We start from the raw sequence: 22686 nt of genomic DNA on the forward strand, positions 1-22686 counted from the left end.
AGGGGGCAATGTGAGCCCGTCGTGGCTCCGCGTGCCCTCAGGCTCGAACCACCGCTGCTGAGCCCAGATTCCAAGATGCTGAACCCAGAATCCAAGAAGGGAAGACCTGGCTCTTCCCTGGGGTGGTTGTCAGGGTAAGGAGGGAGGAAAAATTGCTTTCCGGGTGGGCCCGTAGGATTTTCAGGTTGATCGCTCATCATATCTCATTGAAAAAAATTCCTGAAGTGTCTCTAAGTATCTTCTTATTCCTGCCATTAGCCAGTCTTTCAGACGCGGCACAGAAAGAATTTGGCAACAGTCCTTTGTTTAAAATGAAGACGTTGAGGGCAGCCTGGGGGGTTCAGTGGTTTAGCACCGCCTTCGGCCCAGGGCTTGATCCTGGGGACCGGGATCGAGTCCCAGGTCGGGCCCCCATTCTCCCTCTGCCTGTCTCTCTGCCTCCCTCTCTGTGTCTCTCATGACTAAATAAATAACATCTTAAAAAAAAAAATCGAGCAGGTAGTGCAGTCCCCTTGAGGGGAAAGGCTTCATCAGTTTTGTTCACCAAGTATTCTTGGCATCTGTACCGTTCCTCACGTACAGTTGATGCTCGGTAAAAGAATGATTGAATGAGTAAGGAATCGACCAAGCTAGCCATCCGATGAGGACGCGTACAAGGGGTCATATCCTCCTCCCTTCAATATTGCGTTCTAGTGTTTCTTGTGAAAATGAATAAACACACATGCCTTGAAGTGTCATTCCCCGTCCTCGTAACTGTCCTTCTGGTAACTAGACTTACAGTTTCACTTACTCTTTCCAGTTCACCTCGAAGACAACTTTTGACTTACGGTGACCAAATTTCTACCCTAGCAGGCTTCTAAGATTATTCTTGCTCTCAGCGGTCAAACCTAACAAATACCTCTTGGTCTAGTGAGTCTTTATTCAGGGCCTGCGAGGCCCCCAGCCTGGGGCTAAAGCGCGTTGGTTGGTAAAGTTCGTGGAGGTGTTCCTGCCTCCACTGACCCAAGCTCTGTGGGCCTTTTAGGACCCGGTCTTTAACCTCCTAGATCTCCTCCTCTACTAACTCCGGCCCCAGGAATTCAAAGATTTAAGGTCAGGTCTCCATAACTTGATCTGTGGGATCATATTTTCTCTTGGGGTTTGCTGAAAGCAGAAGTGATAGCCTGACCATTTCTCATGGCACGAAGGGCGTTTGTAACTGGAGGACGCACTTTTTCCGTGGAAGTCCTGCCCGAATTACGGAAGACGGACTCAGCTCCTGCGCTGTCAGGATAATGCCGGACTTCTCCTAAACATTCCTGCCCACGTGTGATTTTCCAGCCTTTGCCTCTGAAATGAGGCCAAAGGGAAAACCCAGGGCCGGGGCTCTGGGAAGGGAGACATAAACTCAGTTGTTAGCAAATCCTTATACATTTTTTGTTTGTTTGGGTCAGTTTATTTTTTTATTTAAAAAATTTTTTCTCTCTCTCTATGTCTATCATAAATAAATAAATCTTTAAAAATTTTTTTTAAAGATTTTATTTATTTATTTGAGGGAGAAATAGCAAAAGAGCATGAGCAGGTGCAGGGAGAGAGAAGGAGGCTCCCCACTGAGCAGGGAGTCCATCACCAGGACCCTGAAATCACGACCCGAGGAAGGCAGATGCTTAACCAACTAAGCCATTTAGGTGCCCCTGTTTGGATCAGTTTATTTATATTTTTAATTAAAAAAAAAGATTTTATTTATTCATGAGAGACACAGAGAGAGGCAGAGACACAGGCAGAGGGAGAAGCAGGCTCTTTGCAGGGGGCCCGATGTGGGACTTGATCCTGGGATCTTGGGATCATGACCTGAACAGAAGGCAGGTGCTCAACCATTGAGCCCCCCCAGGTGCCCCTAGGGAGGGGTTGTTTGAACAAATGTCCATCAGAGGGAAGCAAAAGTTTAGGATAATGACAGCTTCTCAGTGGCTGAGTTGAGGGGTTGGTTGATTTCTTGTAGAAGATACAGGCATTTTTTTTATCGAGGCCTGTAACCAATGATTTTTTGCAGTGAGATACTTTTTTTTAATTTTTTAATATTTATTTATTTATTTTGGAGAGGGTGAAGGGGCAGAGGGAGAGGGAGAGAATCTCCAGCAGACTCCCCTCTGAGAGAAGAGCCCAACGTGGGGCTTGATCCCAGGACCCTGAGATCGTGACCTGAGTGGAAATCAAGAATCAGACGCTTAACTGACTGAGCCACCCACGTGCCCCTCCAGTGAGGTTCTTCCATTAGGGTCTGTGACTGACGGTTCTTCCTGGAATCCACATTGAGCGGCGGGCTCTCCCTTCCACACCCTCCTTCTAGCACCCAGAGTCCCCTTCACTGAGGTTTCTCTTTATTAATTTTCACACTGTGAACCTTAAACTGCTCTAAAAGATAAAGTCTGGTCAAAAGGTAAAACGTCCCGTGGTAAGATGAATAAGTACTTGGGCTGTAACCATAGCGTGATGACTACAGTTAACGCTGCTGTAGGATATATTTTTTAGATATATAAAAGTTTCCATCATAAGGAAAAAAACATTTTTCCTGTTTCCCCTTTTCTTCTTGTATCTATACAAGATGATGATGGATGTTGACTAAACTCACTGTGATCATCATTTCACAACGTATCGTAGGTCAAGCAGTTATGCCGTATGGGTTAAACTCACAGTATCGTATGTCAGTTGTATCTCAGTAAAACTGAAAGAAAAAGAAATGAAATCTATTAAAAAACAAACCTGAAACACGCATAAGCTTACTTAGTTCTAGGTACAGATCTAGTAATAAAAATAATAGTATTGGCATTTGTGATTCAGGAAAAAAAAAAAAGGTGAGTCCCCGCTGATCCCCCTGGATCCCTTAAAGAGTGCCGTGGAGCTGGGAACTCGGAGAAAGCCTGGGAAAGGGGGGTCTGGTGGTGCGTCCACGCCTTGACAGCTGGAAATTTGCATGAATGGGCCTGAATGTGTCAAGAGACAGATGGTTTCACTTAGTGGCATTTTTCGCTCCTTTTAAGGTCCTGTTAGTGTTGCTTCTATTTGACATAGAATGTGTGATTTTAGGGTGACGTTGATGGGGAAAATTGTTACTGCAATAACGAGCCGCTGCTAAAGGTACACGCTTTCTGTTATGAGATGAATAAGCCCTGGGGGTCAGCCGTACAGCGTGGGGACTACAGTTAATGACACTGTGTGGCCTACCTGAACTTTGCTAAGAGAGCAGACCTGACATTCTCATCGCACACACACACACACACGCACGCGCACACACACGAGGTAACTGTGGGGATGGGTGTATTAACCTGACTGTGGCAATCGTTTCACAAACCATACATGTGTCAGATCACGTTGTACGCTAAAACACATACATTTTGTTTGTCGATTATACTTTGATAAAGTGGAAAACAAACCTGCTGTCAAAGGACTATTTTCTATAATCTTTTCTTATTTTTCTTAAATTTAAAATCAATTAAATTAACTATAGTGTATTATTATTTTCAGAAGTAGAATTTAGCGATTCATCAGTTGCATATAACACCCACTGCTCATTCCATCAAGTGCCCTCCTTAGTGCTCATCACCCAATTACCCCTTTCCCCCTCCCACCTCCACCCACCAGCGACCCTCAGTTTGTTCCCTAGAGTTAAGATCAAAGGACTATTGACTTGCATCTTAACATGGAACCTCAGACCTCAAAGATGAGACACAGTTAAAAAGGAAGCTGTCCCTGAAGATCTCCTTTTCAAGGACTGGTCAGAGTTTGGCATTTCTGGTTGGGAGCATCTTGAAGTGTTTGACACCAGTGAACCTGTTTGCTGGGATTGAAATGTTCAGGTGATTTTTATTCTGTCTGGAAGTAGGTTTTTTTTTTTTTTTTTTTTTTTTTGGAAGTAGGTTTTGATGCAGATTCTGATTCAACAGGTTGGGATAAGGCCTGAGATTCAACATTTCTAACAAGCTCCCTGGTGTCTTAGACACTCAGGTTACCATAAAAAACAAAAAAACAAAAAAACAAAAAAAAGACCATAGACTGGAAATATATTTCCGGTTTATTTTAACAGAAATATATTTTCTCAGAGTTCTTAAGATGAGATGAGGGTGCCAGCACAGTCACGAGCTGGTGAGGACTCTCTTCCTGGCTTGTAGATGGCTACCCTCTCACTATGTTCCTACTTGGCAGTGACAGAAAGCTCTGGTCTCCTCCTCTTCTTAGAAGGACACTAATCTCATGCTGGCTCTACCCTCATGACCTCACCTCAACCTGATTACCTCCCAAAAGTCCCAACTCCCAAACCATCACAGATGCTTCAACATAGGACTTGGGCGGGGGTGGGGGGACAAAATTCAGTCCATAGTGCCAGATGCTGTTGCCACCGTTCTGCAGAACTACTCTGAGTGGCAAGGTCCTAAAAGAAACTTTGTATTCTTGTGACATTTTGAAGGGCCCAAACTTAACACTAAGATACTCCATCCAAGAAATCGAAATTGTTAAGCGATCTAAATTTCATGAATATAATAAGTAGTTTGGTAAAGTCATTGTTGCTCTTGTAGTAGGGTTGCACCACCTGTCTCAAATTGTCATTTGTGAGATTCTTAGATGTTGTGAGATGGCCTTACATATAGGATTTATGCAAACGCAGTTACATGGCCTCTTACTGATTCGATGAGATGTTCATAATGACATAATAAAGGGCCTTTCCAATGAGATTTTATCATTAAACGCCATTGATATTAAAGGAGCAGCTTCCAATATAAATTATCTTTGATCACAAATTTCTTGCCAACATGATCAATAGAACAGAGGCAGTTCAGTTTTACCAAGTGTGGAGAGTTTCAGATAAGATGCTTTAATGTGCTTCAGTATTTATATTAATTGCGGTGGGCATGGGATGAAAGTAAACTATCATCACAGATCAATAATTTTGAAATATCTTCTCAAGTTTCTCTGTCAAAGTTGTGATTGCTATGCAAACGTCAAGATCATAATGATCATATAGTTGGAGTTGCTGGAAGCGGCTTCATCTGCGTCCAGTGTTTTCCACTCACTTTCCTTTGGCAAATACTTGTTGAGGGCTTCTGTGTGCTCGGAACTGTGCTAGGTATTAGTGGCATGGCAATGAAAAGTGCAGATGTGGTCTCTGTTCACAAACATATACGATAACTGAAACAAAAGTTATAAATGAATCCTTTGTTCTAAGACTAAAACTAAAAAAGGAGAGAGGAAGACTTGGAGCATCTAATGTGCCCTGTTGATGTACCTACCAACTATTCGATACTAAAGAAAGAAGCCACTTTGTGGAAATCCCTCATGGTTGGATCATGGAGTCCATCCCTGGACTTGCCATTGCTCAGTGGCTCTGGTTCTTCCCAAGGACACAGTCTTGGCCTTGCCAAAGCTTATGCATAGTTGCTGAAACAGTATGAGTCATTTGAGGAAAATTCTGAGTTACACATTTTCAGTTCAGAATTTTATTTCCCCCTTGAATTTTTTTTTTTTTTTTTTTTTTTTAGCAAACCACATGGAAACCACACTTTCCAGAATTCCTGGCACGGCACATATCGTGGCTAAGGAGATGCCCAGGAAAGCCTGCTGGCTGCTTCTGGTCGGACCCCCACAGAGTATTAGCATCTTGGAAGGTCACTGCTGGTCCATCCATTATACAGTTATCAATCAAAGGGAAACAATATTTTGGGGATAGAATCAAACCAGCCACAAGAGAGCAATTACAGATGAGAATGGTATTCCATTCATTTACAACAGCCGGTAGACCTGCATTGAGAACTGGGGTTGGTCACCTGTACAGGCACGTCTTTTTTTTTTTTTTTTTAATTCTTTATTTAAATTCAATTTAGTGGGCAGCCTGGGTGGCTCGGCGGTTTAGTGCCCAGGATCGAGTCCTACGTCGGGCTCCCTGCATGGACCCTGCTTCTCCCTCTGCCTGGGTCTCTCTCTCTCTCTGTGTATCTCTATGAATAAATAAAAAAAATCTTAAAAAAATAAATTCAATTTAGTTAACATGTACTTAACATATATTGTATTCTTAGTTATTAGGGGTAGAATTTAGTGATTCATCAGTTGCATATAACACCTAGTGCTCATTACATCAAGTGCCCTCCTTAATGCCTAACACACAATTACCCCTTTCCAGCTACCCACCTCCCCTCCAACAACCTTTAGTTTGTTTCTTGGAGTTCAGTGTCTCTAATGATTTTCCTCCCTCTCAATTTTCATCTTTTTTTATTTTTCCTTCCCTTTCCCTATGTCATCTGTTTCTTAAATTCCATGTATGAGTGAAATCATATGGTTTTTGTCTTTCTTTGGCTGAGTTCGCTTAGCATAATACCCTCTAGTTTCATCCACATTGTTGTAAATGGCAAAATTTCATGTTTTAAAAGATTTTATTTATTTCTTGAGAGAGAGTGCAAGCAGGGGGAGGGGCAGAGGGAGGAGGAGAGAGAGAATCCCAAGCAGACTCCACACTCAGCTCAGAGCCCAATGCAGGCCTCGATCCCCTGACCTTGAGATCATGACCTCAGCCAAAATCAAGAGTTGGTCACTTAACTACTGAGCCACCCAGTTGCCCCAAGATTACATTCTTTTGGATGGCTGAGTATATCTCACATATTTTTTATCCATTCATCTATTGATGGACATCTGGGCTCTTTCCATAGTTTGCTGCTATAAACATTGGGGGTGCAGGTGTCAGTTTGAATCACTATGTTTGTATCTTTGGATAAAATACCCAGGAGTGTAATTCCTGGGCCATAGGGAAGCTCTATTTTTAACTTTTTGAAGAACCTCCACACTGTTTTCCAGAGTGGCTGCACCAGCTTGCATCCCTACCAACAGTGTAAGAGGGCTCCCCTTTCTCCACATCCTTGAAACATCTGTCATTTCATCACTTGTTATTTTTAACCATTCTGACTGGTGTGAGGTGATAGCTCATTGTGGTTTTGATCTGTATTTCCCTGGTGCTGAATGATGTTGAGCATTTTTTGTGTGTCTGTTGGCCATTTGTATGTCTTCTTCAGAGAAATGTCTGTTCATGTCTTCTGCCCATTTCTTGATTGGATTATTTGGGGTTTTTTGGATGTTGAGTGTCATAAGTTCTTTATAGATTTTTGGATACTAGCTCCTTATCTGATAAGACATTTGCAAAGATCTTCTCCCATTCTGTAGGTTGCCTTTTAGTCTTGTTGACAGGCACATTCTTGATGAGACAGATCAAACAAATAAATTAGCACCTTGTCTGTTAAGTACAGAAGCAAACTGAGGGAACTGGGTGTTCTGAAGAGACATAACCGGATGCTGCTCTACTTCATGTACTTTTCCCCTTATCTACATACTGTCCCTGGGGAACCTCATCTGATCCCGTGGCTTTAAATGCCATCCTATACCAGGTAGTGTAGCCAGGTGGTAATGAGCTTGGGCTCTGGGGTCAGGCTGCCTGGGGTTTTCTTCTGGTTTTACTGCCACTGGTTGAAAACTATGGGGAAATTTTCTGTTTCCTTATCATTAAAATGAAGATAATGGTGCAGCGCCAACTTCATAGGGATTTTGAGAGTGTAACTAAGGAAATATTCATAAATTGCTTAGATAGTGTCTAGCACATTGTAAACACCCGATAAATGTTAATTGGATGCCAAGTCCTCCAAAATCTCTATTTCTTGTCCTGATTTCTTCCCAGAACCTGGATCCATAAATCTAAGTACCTATATGACTTCTTCACGAAGACATCTAAGAGCCATGTCAAACTCAATATGGCCAAAGAGAACTGGTTCCTTGCTTACATCTGCTTCTTCACTGGTGATCATGTTGCGTTAAGAACATCTCTGTCCACTTCCTAGCTCAGACTAAAACCAGAGGAATTGTCCTTGATTCCTGTCCTGTCTTCCTTCCCCGCGTCCAGTCCTCCCTGTTCCCAGAACATGCCATGCTCATTTTCAGTGAAGGCCCTTTGCATTCGGCATTCTCTGCCTGGAATGCTTACCGCTTGATCATCACTTACAGGCTCTCGTCATTCAGATGTCAGCTTAATGTCACCTCATAGAGAGGCTTCCTATAAACAACTGTCATAACCAAAAAAGATAAAGATAGTGTTTCTCTCTGGGGTAGAAGGCAATGAGTCAACCAGGCTTGTGTGTCAGGAAGCAAAGCTTTGCACTTATTTTTAGTTTTAAATGACTGCTGGTAGCCCAAGACCAAGCAGACAGACTCCTGGTTTGTCTGCCCAAAGCTCTATTTCTCTCCTCCTGCTAACATGACTTTCAGCTCTGCAGTGTCTTGACTAAGTGGCTGCTGCTGTGGGGGCTGGCTGGAGCACTGGCACCGTCACAGCCCTTCCGCCTCCCACTCAAAGGAAGACGAACAGCAGCCAAACACCCCTGGGCAGCTTGCTTCAATCTTAGCCCCACTGACAGAAGGAAGAGCGGGGACCCATGCTCTTGCCCATCGCTTGGATGAGAGCACTTGCTCTCAGATCCCGGGGAGCCTCTCCTACGCCCTAACGCAGCCCACAACGGCCTCTTGTACTTTCTCTTCTGGAAAGCCGTGTTTCTGGCAGCATCTCGTCTTCATGGTCAAAACTGTTAACAACTGTCAAGGATCTGAGATTTTTTTCCCCATTTGCAAGCTAACAGCTCTGTCTGCCGTGTTTCATGGATGCGGACAGAAGACACAAGAGCCCTGGGTCAGAGACGAAGGACTTCATCTCTCATGGGCCAGCAGGTGGCAAGAATTCATGTTCGCGTTGGCCCCCTTGCCTCCAGGTCCCACCGGCTGGTGCTGAGGAGCCCCGTGAATGCTCCGCACGTAGTAGGTGCATGTCACAGCTGAGGGACCCCTGGGTTTTAAAATACATTTACACGAAACACAAATATCTTCATACTCTGCCATTTCATTTAGTTTCCTAGACTTTCTTTTACCAATCTTCAAATTTTGTTTTTAAGGCTCCAACCAGGCAGCCAACGTGTTAGATGTCGCTCCTAAGTAGTGCAGATGTGTTCCTCAGGCCGTCTTCCAAAGTGGACGACTTGGTGTGCTGCTTGGGGTGCTTCCCAGCAGAGAGATTTTCTGTCATCCGGACTTCAAAGCTGCCACTGAGTGGGTTGTAGCAGAGAGGCCATTCTTTTCCCGTTAGAGCTCGAGTACAGATCCAATCCCATATATTTTCCTCCTCCATGAATGGCTCAGAGGGAGCTCACCAGGAGCCCATAGGTGTGGGGTGAAGGGAAGAGATGGAGAAGCATATGGAGCAGTTACTAAGCCACTTGCCTATGCAGCTTGCTTGATCCTCTGCACCTGCTCAGGCCCAGTCTGGCATCCTCCACTTGTTTCCTAATGGATTGATGTGAGGCACGCTCAGGTGTATACTTGGTGGTTCAGATAACACCGTGTTCATGATGGGCAGTTTGTGTTGTGTGACACTCTGGTGTCCCAGGGCAGACTTTCAGTCCCCACCAGCCCCCAGGAGCTAGCCTGGGACTGCTTTTCAAAAGGAGAAAGGATGTCAACACAAGTGGCCACTAGCGTACAGTAAATCTCTAGGAAATTCAGACTGCTAACGGGAGAAAAAATCGATCTAAATTTGATTACAAATAAAGAGACTTCAGGCCCAACTTTTTATTTTGTAAAAAAGGTAAAAACGACAAAAGGATTTGTCGTTTAAAAGGTTGGAAGAAATCCTTTTGTCCCAAACTCTATAAAGCTATTTTTTAAAAAAGATTTTATTTACTTATTTTGAGAGAGAAAGAGAGAGAGAGAGAGAGAGAGAGCATGAGCAAGGGGGAGGGGCAGAGGCAGAGGGGGAGAGAATCCCAAGCAGACTTCCTGCTGAGTGTGGAGCCTGATGCAGGGCTCGATCCCAGGACCCTGAGACCATGACCCAAGCTGAAACCAAGAGTCAGATGCTCAACTGACTGTGCCACCCAAGTGCCCCTAAATAAGTGGTATCTATATATATTGGTTCTTTTATATCAACCTTAGGCCATGTTGCACATTATGTGGACCTACAGAGTTAATGCAATTTTATGATCTATGTAAAGTTTTAAGAAGTTATTGTATTTCTGACAATTTCTTAATATTGTTATAGTATGGCCTCTGAATATGTTAATTATATTTTCTAAGATTCTTAGTTGACTTTGTGCTGTAATATTGAACTTATTAGTTAAATAAATCTTTGGCAACTTTTATTTATTATTATTATTTTTTTTTCTTTGGCAACTTTTAAATAAATTAAAATTGAGAGAGGTAACAAAATAGTGCCTACCCACTACCCAGGGCTCATGTGTGTTTTTACCCTCTATGTTCTTATCTACCGGAAGCATTTTCTTCTGCAAAACATTCACATCAAGATGATGATATCAGTCAATGTATTTTCTTATAAAATACTTGATAAGATTATGGTTTATAAGTGAGAGTTTGAAAGGTTTACATAAATAGTCATTAAAAATATTGTTTTGGGGGCGTCTGGGTGGCTCAGTCAATTAAGCATCTGCCTTTGGCTCAAGTCATGATCTCAGGGTCTTGGGACCGAGCCCAACATGGGGGCTCTCTGCTCAATGAGGGAGCCTGCTTCTCCTTCTGCCCCCCCAACCCTCAGGCTCTGTGTCTCACTCTCTCTCTTGCTCTGAAATAAATAAATAAATAAAATATTTTTAAAATATATTGTTTTGAGTACTAAGTAAGGTGAATGTCATACTAAGGGTGTGAAATAACAGAGAAAAATGTGTATATTTACACGGGTCTCTGCCCCTGGTTCCCGACCCAGAGCTCCTAAATCCCTTAGAATTTCCTGGGTGACAGGAGTGTCTTTTGTTCTAATGAGGTGACTCTGGGTGGGCCCCTGAATGGGTGCCGGTCACCAGAAAGACAGAGCCCTGATTAGATACCAGGAATTTTCAGCCCCACCCCCATTCTCTGGAGAGGGGAGAGGAGCTGGATATGGAGTTAATGGTCCCTCACGACTATGTGGTGAAGCTTCTGTAAAAATCCCAAAGGGGGCACCTGGGTGGCTCAGTGGTTGAGCGTCTGCCTTCAGCTCAGGGTGTGATCCTGGTGTCCTGGGATCGAGTCCCGCATCGAGCTCCCTGCACGGAGTCTGCTTCTCCCTCTGCCTGTGTCTCTGCCTCTCTCTGTGTCTGTCATGAATAAGTGAAATAAAATCCTTAAAAATAAATAAATAAATAAATAAATAAATAAATATCCCAAAGGGACGGGGGTCACAGAGCTTCTGGGTTGGTGAACACATTCATGGGTCAGGAGGATGGTGCACCCAAGCTCCACGCACACAGCAACCCTCCCACACCTCGCGCCCATGTATCCCTCATCTGGCTGCTCATCTGTATCCTGTATGATCATCTGTAGGCCCTAATAAACTGGCAAACGTAAATAGTCTTTCCCTGAGTCCTGTGTGTCATTCTAGGAAGTTACTGAATCCAAAGAAGGAGTCATGGGAACCCTGACCTATGGTCGATTGTGCAGAAGCAGAGGTGAAATCCTGGGACCTGGGTTAGCACCTGAAGTGCGGGCAGTCCTGTGAACTCAGCTCCCAACTTGTGGGATCGATGCTGCGCATAGGTAGAGAGCATCAGACCTCAACTGGTGGGTTAGTTTGAGCAGCTGATGCCTGGGAGGATTGCTCCATGGGTGGAAAACCCACACGACTGGTGTCAGAAGTGAAGGACTGTGAATGTGATGATCATGTGAGTAGCCAGAGGAGGGGTTTTTCCTTTATAAAGTACATCGAAAATTTTTTTTTTTAATGTGTAAACTTGAGATAGGAGGACTTGCAGCTCAAGAAATGAAAATTCGCCTCTGCTGTGTGGTCCGTGCTCCCCTTCTCCCGTCGAGAAGGGTCTTTCTGTTTGTCTGTGTCCCTGGTGGTAACACACTGCCTCCCCAGAGCCGGCTTTCTTAAAATAGACTATGGTTTTGGCTACCTCATAAATCGTAAGAACGGGAGTTTCTCACTTCTGGACAAATGAACATTTCTCAGGCTTCTTTCTGACTTTCTGTTTTGCTTGCTATAAAATGGTTAGTTTGGTTAATCACACCTCTGGGGCTGTGGCCATTTCTCTGCACAGCTATTTTCATACTTACCTTAAGAGCTCACTCTGTTCCCCCAGCAATTCTATCAACTATTGCTCTTCTCCAAAAATCAGGTCCCGCATTCAGAATTCCTGGAGGTTACTATGGTGCTTTGTTTTGTTTATTTTCCACCTAGATCATCTTTGGGGGCAGCGTTTGGGGCACCTCTGGTGGCTGCTGGCTGACACCAAGCTTGTGGGGCTTATCGCATGGGACACATGAACGAAGAAGAGGTTCCGTGAGTTATTAGGAATGGCTGGTTTGCTCTGTGTGTCCAGAGTTGTTCAATGACAATGTACACATTATTCTGCCATCAGGAGAGGGTAAGAAAAAAAAAAAAGGAGGGGGTAAGAAGGCCCATCCTCCCTCATGGGGCCTTTGCTAAATACTTGGGTTGATTCACCTGCTTATGCTTTACTGATTGTGTATACCTTTGCATCTTTAGAGTAGGTTCATAAATAAGTGCTTGTGACCAATGACGGTCGGCAAATGATTTCTAAAAGACGTTATCTCTTAGTTTGTAATATCTTTCTCTACTCATAGTTATTAGGGCACATATTTTATGGGAGAGATTATAAAATTGGAAACCTCACTATGTATTCACTGCCCTGAGATTCAATGCTGTCCCTGCCCATTTCCTTTTTCTTTTTTTTAAAGGAACGCTTTTTTTAAAAAAGAATTTATTTATTTATTTGAGAGAGAGAGTGCAAGAGCGAGAGCATGAGCAGAAGGAGGGGTAGAGGGAGAAGCTGATTCCCCACTGAGCAAGGAACCTGACTTGGGGCTCGATCCCAGGACCCTGGGATCATGACCTGAACCTAAGGCAGATGCTTAACCGACTGAGCCACCCAGGCACCCCCCCTTCCCGGTCCATTTCTTAAAGGAAGGCAATATAACATCAAGGCAGAATTTGAAAAAGCCGAACTGGCCAAGGATTGTGCCAGTTTGTTTATCCAAACTACAGAGGCCACATGTTCCGGCCACCATTTTAATGAACTTGAGTGTTATAGCAAATAGAAGGCTCAGACTCTTTCCACATGAAATAGGGTTGGGTAGGTCCATGATCCGTCCGGTCACTAATGGCCAGACACTGTGAAATGTCCATGGCTGGATAATGTGGGAATTTATTATAAACCCTTAAGGGCAATTCATTCAAGGTTCAGGAAGCCCTAATTCAGTGCATTCAAATGAAGCTGCATTCCAGAAGAGTCCCTTGAGCTTTGCCGAGAGGGAGGGGGTCTAATCAAGTCCAAGGTTATGAAGGCCTCTGTTTTAGGTCCATGCCTGTCATCATGAGGCAACATCGTCCCTACCCATCTAAGCAACTGCTTGTTATTAATTTCTATTTTTCCTTAAAGGCAGAGGCTAACAACCAACCCACCTTTTCCCTGAGGTTCAGACCCGTGGGAGCCTTGCAGGAAGCTGGAACGGTCTCCTGAGACCCAAGGAAGCTGGGAGACCTGCTCTAATCTCAGCTCTAAAACCCAAACGCTTTTCCAGACTCCCTCCAACTAAGTACCAGGCCGCAACGGCCGGCGTGAGAAATCTCCAGCAGGACAGCACTCGGCCTGCCCGTTTGTTGGAAGAAAGTCTCGCTTCTGACTTCATTTTTGTGTTCCTAAGTCATAATTGTGAGTTCAAGAATCTCAGTTTTGCGCCAGGACCCTGGGGCCAGGAAGAGCATGGCTTAAATTCTTTGTGGAGGAACTCAGGTGTTCCGCTCACATCTGATATGTGTGCAAGGCGGTGCTGCTTCTCTCCTGATTCCTGGTGGCTGCGTCGCCTCCCGTGTTGTCGTGGCGACGGCACTGCCTTTGTGATGAATGATGACACACTAACGTGGACACAGAAGAGGATAAAGACAGCCCTAGGGCTTCGCATAGGATCGTGTGCACCTTCAGAACACACTCAGATCACCTTTCTTTTGCACCTTTCTGAAACCCCGTGAAGAAATGCGAGCGAAGAGAATGAGACCAGATAACGTGACTAACACGGATCACTTATTTGCAAGGTGCCGGGCATCGTTCCAAGCTACTTCTATAGTTAGGAGTGCTTCCCCTGGATTTACATCTGCACCTTACAGCAACTCTGATGCAGGTGCTACTACCGCAGCTGCCTACAGATGAGGAGACAGGTGTGTCAATCACAGATTACGCAATCAGGTCACTGCGGCGCAGGGCCCTGGCCAGGCTGGGATTTAAACCCCCAGCCCGCCTCTCTTCAGACCCTGACACCTAACAACCAGCCCACACTGCTGCTCGAGAGGATCAGGGGTAAAGAGCTCTGTGTGGTCCCAGAAGACAGTTTGGAACCTAATTAGTCATCTTAGAAGCTAGGTTTCCTCACTCCTGTCCAACATACCTTTATTCTTGTCATTTTTTAAAGATTTATTTGAGAGAGAGAGAGAGAGAGAGAGTGCAGACATAGCCGGAGGGGGAGAGGGAGAGGATCTCTAGCAGACTCCCTGCCGAGCGTGGAGCTCAACGTGGGGCTCGATCTCACGACCCTGAGATCACGACCAGAGCTGAAATCAAGAATCGGACGCTCAACTGGCTGAGCCACGCAGGCGTCCCCCTTCTTTTCATTTTTTATGGTGAAACATACACAGATCCTAATGTATAAACAAATATATATTTCATACTGAACCATTTGAAGTTATCAATATTTGCTCAGATTTGACACGTAGAAATGGCAATCTCACGACTTAATGTGCTATCTGCTATTTACTGAACTGGTAAAGTTAAGGCAAAGGCTAATATAAACACCACCCAGTTGAAAGAAAGAGCGTTGCCTGCACATGCATCTCCCCCTGAGATGCCCCCCCGTGTCTCTCTGGGTGACACCACTCTGAGTTTCTGTGGTAATCTTCATTTTCCTCATGTTGGCATCCCTAAAGAATGTAGCTTATTTTTGCTTGCTATGTCCTGATATAAATGGATCGTACCCCACGTGTTCTTTTGAGACTTGCTTTTCTCATTCATTACTCTGTTGGTGCAATTGAGCTGAATTGCTCATGCAATTATAGTTTTTTGGGGTCGTTGTATAATATTACATTATATGAATAAATCACTGTTTATCCGTCCTGCTGTTGCTGTTGAAGAGCACTTGGGCTGTCTTGGGTTTGAGCTCATAAGCGTAGAGTTTCTGTGAACATTCTTGCATATGGTGCACTTGGCAGGGATCAGCTCAAGTGTAGGATGTACACCGATGGGTGGAATTACCAAGTGCAAGAAGAGACTAAATGGTTTATACCAATCATTCTCCACTCAGCAGATATAACTTATACTGAGTTTCCACTGCTCTGGGTTCTCTCTTACATGTAGTATTATCAGACTTTAATATTTAAGTTTTATTATCGGAGGGTGTGTAATGGTACTTTCTGGTGGTTTTAATTTGCATTTTTCTGGTAATTAAAGAGGCCGAGCAATTTGGATTTCCCCTTTGCCCTTTGGGAAATACCTATTCATGTCTTTGCCATTATTTTATTTTATTTTATTTATTTTATTTTATTTTATTTTATTTTATTTTATTTTTCTCTTTATGTGCATATGTGTTTACAGGAATTCATTAAATGTATCTGGATATCAATTTTTTGTCAGTTACACATATTACAAATATCTTCTCCCAGTTTGTTCCTTGGGTTTTTACTTTCTTTATAATGTCTTTTAGGTGAACAGATTTAAAACATTTTAACATGTGACTATTGCTAATGCTTTTTGTATCTGGTATAAGAAATCCTTTCCTAGGGACGCCTGGGTAGCTAAGTGGCTGAGCATCTGCCTTCGGCCTAGGGCGTGACCCCAGGGTCCTGGGATTAAGTCCCATGTCGGGCTCCCTGCATGGAGCCTGCTTCTCCCTCTGCCTGTGTCTCTGCCTCTCTCTCTGTGTCTCTCATGAATAAATAAATAAAATCTTAAAAAAGAAATGCTCTCCTACACCAAGATCATGAAGATATTTTACTATCTCCTTTAAGATCTTTATATTTTTGCCTCTCATGTCCAAATCTTTAATAATCCTGGAATTGAGTTTTGTGTATGGTGGCAGCTAGCAGGGTGCAGGGTCCAGTGTGATTCGATTTAAAAACCCATCCTTAAAAAAATTTAAAAAAAAGTAAAATAAAATAAAAACCCATCCTTTTCCTGCTGATGCACACCACCACTTCTTCCCCCCCTTTTAAATTAAATTAAATTAAATTAAATTAAATTAAATTAAATTAAATTAAAATTTTTTTGGTAAAAATTTTTAAAAAGATTTATTTATGAGAGAGAGAGAGAGAAACAGAGACACAGGCAGAGGGAGAAGCAGGCTCCATGCAGGGAGCCCGATGCGGGACTTGATTCCAGGACCCTGGGGTCACGCCCTGAGCCGAAGGCAGGGGCTCAACCTCTGAGCCACCCAGGGATTCCCCCCCCCCTTTTAAAGGTTTTATTTATTTATTTGAGAGAGACAATGATCAGTGGAAAGGGGCAGAGAGAGAGAGAGAAGCAGACTCCCCACTGAGCATGCTAGATCCCAGCACACAGAGATCATGACCTGAACCGAGGGCAGACGCTTAACCGACTGAGCCACCCAGGCGTCCCCCACCACTTCTTTTATATATCTGTTGTCCATTGCTGTTCCTCCTAATGGTAATCAGTGTCCCCTGTTCAGATTTGAGAAGACTGGAACTAACAACGTTGTATACCTGTTCTTTCCTCTTCCCATTGATTGTTTACAAGTGGTTATTTTACAGGTGTGGTACTATGAAAATACTAAAGTATCATCAGTATTGAGTATTCCTTGGGTCACTTCCAGGCAGACTTGTAAGTTCCCTGGGACTGGTCGAGCGTCTGCCTTTGGCTCAGGGCGTGACCCTGGGGTCCTGGGATTGAGTCCCACATTGGGTTCCCTGCCTGCTGGGAGCCTGCTTCTCCCTCTGCCCGTGTCTCTGCTTCTCTCTGTGTCTCATGAATAAATAAAATCTTAAAAAAAAAATACCTGTGCCCCTTCAAAACAGTTTCCTTCACTTGCAAGCGAGGATGCCAATATCTACCTCATTTACTTTATAAACATGTTGGGAAGATCAAATGAAATATCAAAATACAAATAATAAAGTATTTTTTACAAGTAATAAAGTATTTTTAAATTTTTGTTCATTTATTTTAGAGGGGGAGAGAGTGAGAGAGCATGAGAGTGAGCACAAATGGGAGGGGTGGAGGGAGGGAGAGAATCTCCAGCAGACTCTGTGGTGAGCACAGAGCCCCACTCCAGGCTCCATCTCGCCACCCTGAGATCGTGACCTGAGCCGAAATCATGAGTCAGTGTCTTAACTAACCGAGCCACCCAGCTGCCCCACAACTGTGTTAATTTACTGAAAATCATTGAACTGTACACTTAAAACAGATGAATTTATGGTATGTGTGTTACAGCTAAAAAAAAAAATCTGTTTCTTAAGTCTCATAAAACCATACACTGTCACATTTTTTTTACATCATCACATTTTTAAGACAACGGATTTATTTGACAGTATACATTACATGACTTAAAGTATATGCTAAGATTTGGGATATTTTTAAGAGCTTAAAGAGATTTTAGGATTCAAATAAGAAACTAAATCAGTGCCTGGAAAATTATCTAGGATATATTAAAATATATCTAGGATATATTAAAAATGACATAAACTTTAAACACCATGAGTCAACCCTCAAGCTATTAGCTTATTCATTTAGAAATTACTTAGTTTTAAATTTACATACAGTAAAATTCATTTTGGAGTGTACCATTCTATGGGTTCTCACAAATGAGTAGTCATACAAGCACCACCGGAATCAAGATATGAAACAGTTCTATCACTCCCAAATTTCCCCTGTGCTACCCAATTACAGTCAACCCTTCTCCCCACCTAGAAACCCTGGCCACCACTGATTTGTCCTCTGTCCAGAATTGCCTCTGCAAGGACGTTATTTGATATATAAATATATACATTTATATGACATACAAATTTAGACTTAACCATTGTCCATTTTACTTTTTATAATTGAGATATAATTGATAACTTTACATTCCTTTGAGGCATACAACATGATTCAATATTTGTATATACTGTGAAATGATCATTGCAAGAAGTCTAGTTGACATCCGTCACCACACACAGTTGTAAATGTTTTTCTTGTAATGAGAACTTTTAAGATCTATTCTCTTAGCAACTTTCAAATATGCAATTAACCATTGACACCATGCTGTACATTACATCCCAATGACTTATTTATTTGTGACAGAGTTTGTACCCTTGGACCCCCTTCACCCATTTTGCCCACCCTTGTCTCTGGCTACCACCAATCTGTTCTCTGTATCCATAAACTTGTTTGTTTTGTTTTGTTTTGTTTTGGAGGGGGTTGTTTAGATTTCATATATAAGTGAAATTGGGCAATATTTTTCTCTCTCTGACTGACTTATTTTGCTTAGCATAATTAAGCTCGAGGTCCATTCATGTTGTGGGATTTTAGTTTTTGGATGATAAAAATAATGGTTATTTTAAGGTGGTAGGAATTTCCCTGCTGATACCCAGTCAGACTGAGAAGGGTGAGACAATATAGACAGGATGAGACTAATCTGAGTTCAGTCACACTCATAGGCTCACAGGCCGTTAGAACCAGAAGGGACCTCAGGGTCATTTAAACAAAATATTTATTATAAATATGAAGAAACTGAGTCTCAAGCTTGTGTCACTACTTGCACAATTGGCCTAGCACTCAGTGTATTAGGAGTCAGCTTCAGTATGCTTCCAGCTACTAGATTTCCAAATTTGCTATTGTTGGCTTTGTCTGCCGGTCAGTTCCAGTACAAATTCTATTTTTTTCAAATATTTTATTTATTCATGAGAGACACAGAGAGAGAGAGAGAGGCAGAGACACAGGCAGAGGGAGAAGCAAGCTCCCTGTGAGGAGCCTGATGTGGGACTCGATCCCAGGATCCTGAGGTCATGACCTGAGCCAAAGGCAGATGCTCAACCACTGAGTCACCCAGGTGCCCCCTCCAGTACAAATTCTGCCTCTTTGCCACATCCCTGATTGCTGGTGATCAAAATAGTAGTAGTATAATAGATCACTAATAGCAGAAGAGAAGATGGTTTTGGATAACTATTTCATTAATTCCTGGCTCTGCATCATGAAACTGTAACATGCTCACTAATATTTATTTGACGACTATTCATTCTGCTGTTAGGCAAAGGGCCCAAGAGAAAACATATCATCTGGAATCAGGCTTTTTTAAAGAGTGAGAACTGGAAGGGCTCTTAGAAGTCATCTGAGGTCGTTCTGAGCATCCTTAGGCATCTCTGGAGCCTCTCAAGGGAGGGGTAAGGTGGGGAGCTCAGTGGTAGCTGTGCTACCTCCTCTATTAAACAACCTGCTATCATTACCATTCTTCTCAGAGGGCTTTGTAAACACTCCTTAAAAAAATTTATTTATTTATTTGAGAGACAGTGAGCAAGAGAGAGTGCACATGAACAAGGGTTGAGGGAGAGGGAGAAGCAGGCTTCCTGCTGTGCAGGGAGCCTGATGTGGGGCTCAATCCCAGGCCCCCAGGATCATGACCTCAGCCAAAGGCAGACGCTCAACCAATGGAGCCACCCAGGCGCCCCTTAAACCTTCCTTATAGCACCCATCTGCTAGTAGTAATGATATCTTTCAGCTTTTGTATTTCTGAAAAAGTATTTCAGCTTTGTGTTCAAAAGCTATTCTCACTAGGTATAGAATTCTCGGCTGACAGTTTTGTCCTTTACTCTTAAGATGTTGCTGCCCTGCCTTCTGGCTAGCACTGTTTCCCCTGAGGTTACTTTATCTTTATCTCTTTGTATTGAATGTATCTTTTATCTCTGGCTGCTTTTAAGCTCTCCTCTTTATCACTGGTTTGAAGCAACTTGATTATGGTGGACCCTGGCATAGTTTTCTTAAGTTACTTGTGGCTGGGAGTTTTTGAGCTTCTTGGATCTAGCCTCAATAACTTCATCAAACTTGGGAAATTTGACCCCTATTTTTTCTTTTTTTTTTTGACCCCTATTTTTTCAAACTTTTTGCCTCTCCCCCACCTTTTCCTGGACTCCAGTTCCATGCACATTGATTGGTCCATGTAAAGTAGACCTCAAAATCAGTGCTTCCAGGTTTTTTTATTTTCAGTTTTTTTTGAAAGATTTTATTTATTTATTCATGATAGACATAGGGAAAGAGAGAGAGAGAGAGAGAGAGAGAGAGAGAGAGAGAGAGGCAGAGAGAGAAGCAGGCTCCATGCCAGGAACCCGATGTGGGACTTGATCCCGGGACTCCAGGACCATGCCCTGGGCCAAAGGCAGGTGCCAAACCACTGAGCCACCCAGGGATCCCCTTTATTTTCAGTTTTTAAAAAAAGATTTGAATTATTTATTCATGAGAGACAGAGAGGCAGAGACACAGGCAGAGGGAGAAGCAGGCTCCCCATGGGGATCCTGATGTGGGACTCGATCTCGGACCTCCGGGATCACAACCTGAGCCACAGGCAGATGCTCAACCACTGAGCCACCCAGGGGCCCCTTCCGTTTTTCTTTATGTGTCATTTTGAATAGTTTCTATTGCTGTGTCTTCTAGTTCACATATTGTTTTATGCAGTATTTAATCAGTTCTTAATTCAACCTAATTTATTTTTTTGATACCAGACATTGTATTTCTTTTATCTCTAGAAGTTCAGTTTGGGTTGGCTTATATCTTCTATGCTTCTCCTTAATAGACTGATGTTTTCTTCTAGCTTCTTGGACATATAGAATGTGTATAATCAGGGTTTAAATGTCTTTTTCTAGGACTTCTGCCATTTGTATCACTTTCTGTTTCTGTTTCTGTTTATATTTAATTTCCTTTTTTCCTCATTATAGGTCATATTTTCCTTCCTTTTTTTTGCATTGCTTGGTAGTTGTTTTTTTTTTTCTTGGATTCCAGTTATTGTGAATTTTAGGTTATTGGGATTCTTCTAATTCTTTTTTTTCTAAAGATTTTATTTATTTATTCATTCATGAGAGACACAGAGGGAGAGGCAGAGACACAGGCAGAGGGAGAAGCAGGCTCCATGCAGGGAGCCTGATGTGGGACTCGACTCTGGGACTCCAGGATCACGCCGGGCTGAAGGCAGATGCTCAACCACTAAGCCACCCAAGCATCCCTCTCTCTTTCTTTTTTTTAAGAGTTTTTTTCTCCCTCTACTACTGTTGGGATGGTTTCAATTATTATGCCATCAAGCTTGCTGATCATTTCTTTGCATCTGTTAATCCCAACTAGTGAATTGTTATATCAGGTATATTTTTCAACAATATAGCTTCCATCTGTTTCTTTTCTGTATATTGCATTTATTTCCTCACAAACACAATAAGGAGAAAAGTGGAAGATATAGAAAAGAACCCAAATGCAATTTCTGTAAATTTTTTTTTTAACTTATTGAGGTAGCCATGGAAGTACACCACTCACATCTTTTGTTGCAGGAAGCCTAATTGATTGATGAGTCTGACATCACGCTCTGAATCCACCATTGTATCTCCATAAAAGCTCCCCTTTTCATGAGTTGCCCCTAATCATTGATTGAATGTGATATGAATACAAATGTAGGTCTTTTCTGCAAGGTACAGATTCCTCTGATGGGTGACTTTGGCTTGAGGACTCCTCAGCCCAGATGGAACTTTCTTAGAACTGCACAGTAGTCTGAGATTCGATTCATCCGATCTTTCTTCCTTTCCTCTCTTTCTCCTAAGGGTCAGATCTACGTCATGGTCTGAAGAGTCCAACTCTCCAGTTTATTCTCCTTTTTCCTTCATTGTTGTTTCCTCCAGTAAATCTTTGGCATCTTGTTTCTTGAAGCATCTGAATTAGTATATATATATTATTATCATTATATATTTTGTTTTTATTTGCAGTTAGTATAGGATTTCATTTAAAAAAAAGGTTCCAGATTTAAAAGTGTTAAAGAACTATGATCTGTTTTACATCATTTATAGTTGAGGGACTGAAACTCAGAGGTTCTTCTGAACATTGAGTTTGGAAACTTAACCAACTTATATAATGGCATTAAGCAAGGTCATAAAGGCTTGTTCTTTTGCCTTGGACAAAGAATGAGGAGCCCCAATAATACCACTAACTCCTTTTTTGATACCAGACAAGCTACTTAACTTCTCTAAGCTTATTAAAGGGGTTAGGGTAGCTAATCTATATAGCCTCTTTAACTCTGAAATATAATTTTATGAATGAGAAAACTTACATAATTTACCTGACCAGTTATCCAAAAAATTAGGAAATATCTAGGTTAGATTTTTTTCCTAATAGACAACAAGTGGTCCAAGACTGTGTGTGTGTGTGTGTGTGTGTGTGTGTGTGTATTGACCTGCACAAGGAAAATACCTTGATAAATCACGGTGAAGGATATGATCTGAGAACATGGATTTTGGGGACCGATATAATGAAAAAAGTAGCTGAACTGTTTGGCATACAGAAGGGAATTTACTTCTTATTCTAGGAGGCAACAGAAAAGAGAAGGCAGAAGGGGAAGAGCAAGGAAAGAGAGTGGAGACATCAAAAGAGTATAAAACTAGTGACAGGCATGGGT

The 22686-nt window shown here is 42.6% G+C and overlaps 2 long non-coding RNA genes across 2 annotated transcripts; one reads left to right on the forward strand and one right to left on the reverse strand.

The window, feature by feature from the left end:
• Window positions 1-2089: 2089 nt before the first annotated feature.
• On the reverse strand, window positions 2090-12394 carry LOC140626997 (uncharacterized). Its single transcript, XR_012025971.1, has 3 exons — window positions 12103-12394; window positions 11008-11141; window positions 2090-2704 (listed from the first exon to the last, which is right to left on the reverse strand). It is a non-coding gene; the product is annotated as an uncharacterized lncRNA (long non-coding RNA).
• Window positions 12057-15171, forward strand: LOC140626996 (uncharacterized). Its single transcript, XR_012025970.1, has 2 exons — window positions 12057-12413; window positions 13449-15171. It is a non-coding gene; the product is annotated as an uncharacterized lncRNA (long non-coding RNA).
• Window positions 15172-22686: the final 7515 nt, after the last annotated feature.

Source organism: Canis lupus, chromosome 38, assembly GCF_048164855.1.
Source record: "Canis lupus baileyi chromosome 38, mCanLup2.hap1, whole genome shotgun sequence".
Classification (NCBI taxonomy): domain Eukaryota; kingdom Metazoa; phylum Chordata; class Mammalia; order Carnivora; family Canidae; genus Canis; species Canis lupus.